Here is a 10,537-nt window from a genome sequence, read left to right on the forward strand (position 1 = left end):
CACCTATCCGATTTGATGCCATTGCGCTTTTATTAGCGTATCTGCATTTGTAAAAACTTTTGCGATAGTCTAGTGGTGAAAGAAAGTTCTGAGGATTTGTTTTTCTGAAGTTAGGGAGTTGTATTTTAATAAAAATTAACAAATGATGGTATTTTGTATTCATTTCATTTTTTTGGAAACTCGGTTAATACTATACTTGATTTCTAATCCGACTTCTGGAAGTGCCACTGACTCGCAAAATAAAGGAAGAACGAACGTGATCGTGAGGCCTTCGTAGCCGTGCGGTTAGTTTCGTCTGCAACTTTCCTTTAGTGTGAAAAATAATGTTTTATTACATAACGGATTTCAATATTCGGCCAACCGAATATTCGGCAAAATCAAAATAATCGAGATATTCGACCCGAATATTCGGCCGGCCGAATATTCGGTACATCTCTGATATTATCAATATGAGTATCACACTTTAAAATTTTTGAAGGTGATGCTTTCGGAAGCATTTCTAAAACTACCGACTGCTAGAAGGGTCTATAAACTAAATATTGTTGATATTTACGAAGTAAATCAAATGTGACAAAGTAAAGTGTTTAGCCAATGTGAAGAAAACATTTAGTTTTATTTTATAACTTGTAAGAACAAGTTAATATACATAAAAAATCAACAAAAGTTTAATCCGAGATAATTTTCGTTGGAATGTCTTCGAACGCGCGGTGAAAGCAGCTTAGTATAAGCCATTTTATGAGACGTTTCGAATCATATGGTTTCCGTTTGTTTACCAGCTTTGAAAGTTTCTGGCGGGCCGATTTATTTACGATTCTTCTAGCGCTACATTTGGAAGGAGCTTATTCAACAATGGCGCTGGTGGCAGTGTAACAAAGTTTTTAATTTTCGCATGTAAAATTGAAATCAGCAGGCAGAGAAGATATTTTTCATTTACAGGTAACATAATACATGTAAACCGAGTAGAAACATGCGCTGAAAGAGACGGGGACATCATCGCCAACAAAAATGTGACAAACGCCATTCAGATATCAGGCTAGTTTTTTGAACAACAACAATGAGCGGCCCGCCAGAAAACGTCATTCGAACGTCTCGTAAAATGGCTTATATCGTTACTACTGCGGCCACTGATGTATTTCAGACCCATGTAAATGTTAATCAGAGAGTGTGGGGATGCCGCATACTGGGGCAGATCGCTGTTTTCGACGGCCAAAACCTCTAGTACTCTAGATATGCACCCTAGAGGTTTGGTGTCTTCGACAAAGTGTTTTTGAATTACTTGTACTATATTTTGACACATTCAGATTTGATCTAGATAAGTGAAAACTGATCTAGATCAGTTTTATCTTTTGATAGGAGCGTCCTAGCAAAAAACTTTCTTCTGCAAAGTTGTTCATTGAGGCATTTTTGACATTTCATCGGAAGACACTTACACTCTATCACTGACGTGGATTACGATACATGACAATTTAGTAAAAACAGTCCAAAAATCGATTTTGACCATTTTTTCATGAAAATAATATTAAAACATTTTTTGTCATCAAGTATTAGAAGCTTAACTATAACAAAGTAAATTTACATCATCCACTAGCGAAATTTTTAGATTTAATTATATTTTTGGTAAAAACAGTCTAAAAATAGTGTTTTGCAAAATCCAGGATAACTCATGAAGCGGCAGATGGCGGCAGTCAATATTTTGTATAGAGTTCCCCAAGCAAACTGCCACGAACACCAACGCACAATCAATCTTACACAAGTCGATTTCCTCAGAATGAAAACGTATCGATGTTTGTTTGACGTTATTGAGCTTTCGGTCAACTGCAGGCCAACAAGGAAGTGGTTGTTTTGCAGCAATTCTGTTTATATTTGGATTCTCACAGCAAACAAAAGCAATGTTGTGACAGTTCTCACAGCAAACAAAGAAATGTTTGTCAACATTGCACTACTACGCAGGCAACTGGATTGGTCTATACGACTAGCCAAGAACATAAGTTTCATTGCACACTGGTCCAGGACAGTGTTGGGAAACTCGTGCTCACGAGTAAAAAAAATACTCACTCTCGTACTCGTTTGCGAGTAATACTCACGCTGTGAGTCACTCATTCCTTACTCTAACTCACGCGAGAGTATGACGTCATAACTCACTGCGAGTATTACTCACGTAAAGAGTAATACTCGCAGTGAGTATGACGTCATTACTCTCGGTGAGTGAGCAAGTTACTCTTTGTGAGTATGGTGAGTAACCAATTTCCATAGCAAAATAAGATTGTACATAAGTATGTTCTATACTAGGTGGAAGACTGTAAATGTAAATAATTTAAAGTGTTTACAGCTGTTGTCGACTTCAGTGTGTATTGTGATATGCAGTTTTATATTGTAATTTTAGGGAAAACTTTCCGTTTTACGGTTCAACGAAAAGCTACCGCAGCTGTCACATCACTGATTTGCACTGGTAAATCATCAGTAGGCTTCAATGATACCTTGGATACCGTCTTGATGATTGTTGTTTGTTGCTATTTTTCATAGCGTTTTCTCTTTCAAGCATACTATGATTGAATTTTTGCTTCAATGATGGAATGATTTCGAAGCCTGCGGTAGAACTTTGACAGCTGCGGTAGAACTCTGCGGCTACCGCAAACTGGAAAATTTTCCTAACAACCGTAATAGTATGGTTGTTTAAACTATACCGAATTCAGACCCAGTTTTTCAAAATGGATAAACAAGTTATAATGGCGAAAGTCCGGTTGTGTTCAAATACTTTCCAGGCCAATTTATTTCGTTTAGTGGCATAAAATAAATACTGTAACTTTTTCTGAACGCGTTTATGCTATTGATATTCAAAGTTGAATTGAAATATTAGTAAAAATGGAATAAGGTACCGTGGGGCAAGTGGGTAATGGAAATCGTATAGTTGAGATACTTCAAATTCTAAAGACTTTAAATTGAAATAAATGAGGTCGTCTTTATTTTTTAACTTAACTCCCACCAAATATAAACAGTATGCTAAAATTGATTTTTATGTAAAAATGAAAAAAATACAGAAAAAGCTCATGCAAAATGTTACTTTTCACTTGCTTCACAAGTTATTGAACAATAAATTGAAATTTAGTTATATTCACGATTTCTATTAACTTCAACATTAGTTAAGGCGTCTTGTTCCTTAGGTAAGAAACATGTAAACAAAGAAAATTTTATTCTTGTCAATTCAATTTTCTCCTGTTCAGTTTCGGCTCTGTAGAATTTTCACCGGTCGTTATTTGTTTCAAAGAAAGTCGGATATGACATAAGATAACTCTTCAAGAGAAATTATTTTTTGGAACGGAATCCTTCAATAGTGTTCGGATTATTTTTTGTGTGGATAGACCCATACCCCATTTTTATGTTTTGGACTAGCTTTACATTTACATTCCATGAGATTCCCGTGCGTTCTCTTATATTGCAACTTTTCAATCAACGTTTTCCTTTCCAATCTCTTTTAGAGAAGTTCCATGATTGGTAATAGCTTTTATCGCTTTGAGTATTGTGTTTCTTGAATTTAAAGCACGTTCCGATTTTCTATGATAATTGCGAACCTTGTTTACTAATAGCTACCTAAAAAGAAAACACAAAATCAATCTCTAATGAGAAACTTTTTACTTGCCCCACGTGATTAGAAAGTTGATGGTGTTTTAATTTAGTTATTTTTATGTCTAGGTCGAATTAATCCCAAAACTTTTATTTTCAGTTTAAAACTGTCAGAGAGTACAACTTAGATGTGGTACAGAGAATTATCTTCTGCAACTTTTTTCTACTGAACATATCAATACAAGATTGCACGCCACCAACTTGTAACGGAGTAATAGTTGACAGGTAGACAATCTTTCACTCTATTATGCAATAATGGTTGAAAATCGCAGGAATCTCTTATCTATCGTAATGCTCTGAATGGCCTCAAAGGTTTACGCATGAGTTTGAAACGTGAATACATATATTCAGTAAAATATTCAAATTATTTTCACTTACCCCATTTACCCACTTGCCCCGCGGTACCTCACATAAATTTGGTTTGCGATTGGCATCTTGGCCATTTCATATGTAATTTCGCTTTTGAATATTTTTAGCTAACCTTATGTAATTTTCAAGTTTGTTCTAGAAAACTTGTATGCAACGTTGCCGAATAAAGTTTTCTGATCAGAAAAATGTTCGGAATTTATTATATTTTGCTTGGTTTCTATATAGATACTGAATGATAAGTTAATCCTCATTGAACCATTATACGGGCCTCTGATTATTGTTTGGTCATTAATGTTATGTGGTAATAGCAAGTTTGCATAATTTTTCAATATATAATTTTCAATAGCACTGTTTAAGGAACAGACATTTAAAAATGTATCATTTTCAACGTTTTATCTAGTCCCATAATGAATAAAAAATAAATTAAAAATAATTTTCTGAAATATTTTTTTAACTTCTTTTGTTTGATTCTATCTAAGACATGTGACACCTGACTTATTGTTAGATTTCTGCTCCTCTTTTATGATCTATGTGTTGTCAGAAAATCGAAAAAAAGTGAAAATTGAAAAGCTGGTGCTGAAGTTGTCGCACAAAATATTGCTGGCAACGCTGTTTGGCAGACCAATCAGCGGCTTATTAGTTTTGGCACAAAACTCAGATACGTTTTGTCGAGTCTCTGTCTCAGGTTTTTATTATTGCAGTAGTGCTGCATATCGTAAAGTAGAGAATAAAAAAATAGTCAATTGGCAAATAAATCAAGCTCATAGTTGATAAATGTGGAAATGCTCATATCATAAGTACACAAAGCTAAAAGCAGAATCTGGCCCAGTAGAGGTGTAACGTTAGAAGAAAAGAGCATTTACGATGCAACGTGCGCAGCGAAACACCAAACATAAATTACAGCTTGTGTTAAGAATTCATATTATAATAACGTTTTGCGTGCAACAAATAGTTTTCAGAATAAAATTTTCATGTTATCATTTGAATAAGGACACCCCAAGAATAGCCTTACTTATTACTTATTATTTATTTGAGCCATTCGCAAGCTTTTAGAATATTTACAATATTTCAAGTGAGTAAAATTACTCACGAGTGAGTAAATGTTAGTCGAAAACTCACTCACGAGTATGAGCTGTACAACAGAAACTCACGACTGAGTATACTCACGCGAGAGTTCAAGCTGTACAACTCATACTCGCGAGTGAGTTTGCAGTTTTCAGTGAGTACTCACGAGTTTCCCAACACTGGTCCAGGAAGCTAATTTAGGCGGACATGAGGTTTTCGTCAAGATTTATTGATTTTAGAGCCATAGTTTCTTCTGAGAATATGTTTAAAATTTTCAGTACTACAAAATGTACGGATCAAAAATTGTTTTACGGTGATCGCAAAAGTCACGTACACGCCAACTTTTTTTATTTTAACGAATCGTAAGTTGGTATGTTCAGCAAAATTGTAGCAAATGATCATAGAAACAATTTTGCCGAACAAACTTTTTCTCGGTTTTGCTTAAGAGCCGAGATAATTAAGTATTTTTAATAAAAAATCGTTTTTTGCTCTTAAGTGTTTTATTTTTTAGTTTTATTGGCCAACTATGTTCTACAAAGTTTTCATATTTATTATTTTCTACAACTTTGCTGAACATACCAAAGTTGTATTTCTTACGGTTTTCATGTTATTTGAAATTTTCATCTTTAAATTAGTTACTTTGTATGCCTTGTATCTCAACTTTGAGCACCTCAAAAACATATGTCTTTCCACAAAATGATTTTGCAGTCTTTCGAGTACATGTGAGCAAAACTTGGAGAAGATGATATTTTTCTATCTCGTTTAAAATCGATTTTACTAATAGACGATATGAGATAAATCCATATTTATTGAATATTCATACATGTTCAACTCACAAAAGTCATGGCTAACTAAGCACATCAAACCAAAGGTAACACGTGTATTTATGTAGAAAGATAAAGTACATCGTTTTTCAGTTGTTTTCGACTAACTTGGAAGCTTCTGCATGAAATTTATTGCACAGACAAACAGACGTCACACTCTCATAGCTGTCCATCGACCAACTTTTTAACGATCGATTCGAATATCTGGTTAGTGGTCAATCGACCACCCGCAGCGCTCGCATCGTTTTTGTTCGTGTTTGACGTTTACACACTACCGCCACCTGTTGGTCCATCGGCCAACTACAGTGTTTTTAGCATTGGGCGTACATGTTTTCCGACTATGATTTTGATCGCAATTTGTTCTAAGTGTTACGTATGTTTCTCTGTGTTTATTGTCTTTTCCTCTACCAGTATTCAATCTATTCCTAAGCAAGATCATCCGGTTGGAAGTCAGCATAAGCCGTATAAAATACATATACAAAATATACAGTCCGATTGAATTCTGTGGCATGATTTTCCCAGAATCTTCTGATGGATTCCATGTTTCATGTTTTTCTTTGGTAATGCGGCACGCCGGACAACACCACTTGCGTGCAATAGTTGTAGGCGTATCAGTAAGTGTAACAGCATTCTAAAGGATCGACACGAAAACCCCTCAAAAGAAGGTTAGGGCTGAGACTGAACGAACCTCTTCCAGCTGGTAGGAACTCAAATGATCGTAACACGACACGCCGCTTTTTACGGGAAGTAGATATAGTGTATTTCTTTCACTACTGGACTGCGAAGTGCGGCCTCATAAGTGCGAAAGTGTGAATAAAAGTGCGGGATTGCATTGACTCCTGTTGGTGTCTTCAGAGCACTTATTTTTCGAATTACGAAGAATAAGTCCCCCGAAGACACCTACCCGATTTGATTCAATTGCGCACTTTTGTTAGCGTTTTCGCACCTGTAAAAACTTCTGCAATAGTCCACTGGTGAAAAAAATGCGCAATACAGTAGCAGAAACAATGGGACTTGACAAACACCTCATTTTTCGGATCACAATCATTTTAAAAGTAGCCAACTTTAATCGGGAGATTAACGAGGAGGCTTTTGAACAGTATTTGTCAAAAACGTAGTGTTAGTATCACCAGTTCCACGATAGATACGTGCTCTCTCCAATGGTGCAAAAACTACTTTCGTATGGAGTGATGTTGTCCGGCAAGCCGCCGAAGAAGCATAAAAAATGCGAAATAAATCCATCAGTAGATTCTGGGAAAATCATGCCACAGAATTCAATCGGACTGTAAATTTTGTATATGTATTTTATACGGCTTATGTTGACTTCCAACCGGATGATCTTGCTTAGGAATAGATTAAATACTGGTAGAGGAAAAGACGATAAATTTCATGCAGAAGCTTCCAAGTTAGTCGAAAACAACTGAAAAATGATGTACTTTATCTTTCTACATAAATACACGTGTTACCTTTGGTTTGATGTGCTTAGGTAGCCATGACTTTTGTGAGTTGAACATGTATGAATATTCAATAAATATGGATTTATCTCATATCGTCTATTAGTAAAATCGATTTTAAACGAGATAGAAAAATATCATCTTCTCCAAATTTTGCTCACATGTACTCGAAAGACTGCAAAATCATTTGGTGGAAAGACATATTTTTTGAGGTGCTCATAGTTGAGATACAAGGTATACAAAATAACTAATTTCAAGATGAAAAACTCAAATAATATGAAAACCGTAAGAAATACAACTTTGGTATGTTCAGTAAAGTTGTAGCGAATGATAAGTATGAAAACTTTGTAGAACATAGTAGGCCAATAAAACTAAAATATAAAACACTTAAGAGCAAAAAACGATTTTTTAATCAAAATACTCGGCTCTCAAGCAAAACCAAGAAAAAGTTTTTTCGGCAAAGTTGTTTCTATGATCATTTGCAACAACTTTGCTGAACATACCAACTTACGATTCGTTAAAATAAAAAAAAAGTTGGCGTATAAGTCACTTTTGCGATCACCGTAAAACAATTTTTTGATCCGTACATTTTGTAGTATTGAAAATTCTGAACATGTTCTCAGAAAAAACTATGGCTCTAAAATCAATAAATCTTGACGAAAACCTCATGTCCTCCTAAATTAGCTTCCTGGACCAGTGTGCATTGTCGCAAAGAAAGAAAAGTGGGGCCACGTGGGGCTTTTTTGTTGTTGTGGTTTGAAAATTTGATGAAAATATGTTAAAAAATGCTTATATTTGTGAAACTTTTCATGAATTTATATTTTTCAAATGTATTTCTGAAGCATATTGCATGTTGAAGAAGTGTTTTGAAGAAGTCATCTCTAAACTGGTATTTCGATCAACTTTTAAACGGAATTCAAGATAATTTGTCCCATATGTGTATCTACCGGGTCTACCCCGTATGGCATAATGCCATTTGGCATAATGCCGTTTGGCATACAGTCGTTTGGCATAAAGCCGTTTGGCATAATAGTCGTTTGGCATAACAGTTGTTTGGCATAATAGTCGTTTGGCATAATTTGAAAAAGAAAATTCTGCAATGGTATAGTAATATCCAGGACCATAAGATGCGTCATAAAACATTATGTTCCTTCTTTTTTCAAATAACATGACATAACTCAGGCGTTGGACACAATTTGTTAAAAAAATGCGCTATAATATCTCGTACATAATGGCCCCGGAAGTCATGTATGATGCAATTATAAAAGAGCTTCATTATATGTTGGTTTCCTTTTAAAAATGAAGATTTTATGTATTATTATTATTATTATTATTTGTATATTTCATCCGACTTTTGAGTCTTAATGAATAAAATCTTAGAACTAGTTATAAACATATCGCAAAAGCCTTGTCTTGAATTTCTTGGTCGTAATATTAAAATCGAACAGATGAACAACTTCGTTAAAACACTCCATCATTGATCGCACTGGTTCTTGGGAAGCGTAGTCTCGTCGTCTGAATGGCAATCGAAGAAACTCGGGACGGCGAATGGCGTAGTTTGGAGTATTGAAGCTAATCATTTGAAGCAAGTTCGGCGCATCAATCTCCGCAGCTATTAGTTTAGCTACAAACAGAGCTTTAGCCCGTTTTCTTCTTTGCTCCAATGTTTCAATTCCTATCAGAAGACAGCGACCCTCGTACGGTGGTAGATTTAGTGGATCACTCCATGGCAAGTTTCGTAGTGCAAATCTGATGAACCGTTTTTGAATGGATTCTATACGGGAAGCTACAGTGCTGTGGTAGGGATCCCAAACAATTGAAGCGGTTTCAAGGATTGGTCGAACAAGACTAACGTACAACGATTTGAGCGTGTACGGGTCTCTAAACTCTTTGCTCAATTTGCACATAAACCCTAATTGGCGACGTGCTTTGTCGATGATCTCTTCATGGTGATTCCTGAATGAAAGAGTGGAATCCAGACACACGCCAAGGTCTCGAATAATTTGAGTTCTGTTTAACAACTCTCCGTCGATAGTGTAGTCAAACGACACATGACTCATTTTTCGATGGAAGCTAACAACGAAGCACTTGTTAATACTAAGCTGCATCCTGTTGACACGACACCACGATACGAACTTGTTAAGGAGAGTTTGGAGCTTATGACAGTCTTCTTTACCATTTATCAGAACGTAAAGCTTCAAATCATCTGCATATACCAGGCAGAAGCCGTCTCCAATATGTATAATAGCGTCGTTCATAAACAGCGAGAACAAAAGCGGGCCCAAGTTGCTTCCTTGAGGAACACCAGAACTGCTCACAAACCATCGTGAAATAGAAGATCCTATTTTTACAGCCAGCTTCCTATCGCAGAGGTACGAGCGAAGCCATTCAACAAAACTAGGCGAACATCCAAGCTTGCCCAACTTTGCAAGCAATATGTTGTGATCAACCTTGTCAAACGCTGCTTTCAGATCCGTGTAAATTGCATCTACCTGCCGGCCTTGTTCGATATTCCGTAGACAAAACGAGACGAATTCACTCAAATTTGTTGATACACTTCTTCCTGGATAAAATCCATGCTGGCACGTAGAGATATAATGTTTCGTCTGGCAATACATGTAATCCGACACAATAATCTCAAATAACTTTGAGCACGCGCAAAGCGACGTAATACCACGATAACACCGTACATCATTTTTACTGTCCTTTTTATGCACCGGAAACATAAACGATGCTTTCCAGCGTGTAGGGAAGGTACAGACTCTCAGTGAAAGATTGAAAAGATGAACTAGAGGCTCCAGTAATTCTTGACTGCATTTTTTCAGGATACACGAGGCAATTCCGTCAGGTCCAGGAAGATATGATGATTTCAACTTCTTCGTCGCTTTCTGCATTGCTTCAATTGAGACTTCGAATGTAGCTACTTCTACACATCCAGCAGGAGTCAATTCCATGGCAGCATCAGTGCTTCCAGAGTTCGAATCAAACATGGAACTAAAAAAAGAAGCGAACAATTCGCATTTGTCCAACGAAGTATTAGCACGTTTTTGATCCAGATACATTGAAGACGGCAAACCAGTTTCTTTGTATGTCCTATTAATAACTGACAGCAGAATGTGCGATCACGAGCAGTTTATCAAAACCTCCTTTGCCGAATGGAACGAATTTGATTAAATGCAATGCTATTTACAATTATGCCAAACG

This window comes from Aedes aegypti, unplaced genomic scaffold (genome assembly GCF_002204515.2).
Source record: "Aedes aegypti strain LVP_AGWG unplaced genomic scaffold, AaegL5.0 Primary Assembly AGWG_AaegL5_hic_scaff_735_PBJ_arrow, whole genome shotgun sequence".
NCBI lineage: Eukaryota > Metazoa > Arthropoda > Insecta > Diptera > Culicidae > Aedes > Aedes aegypti.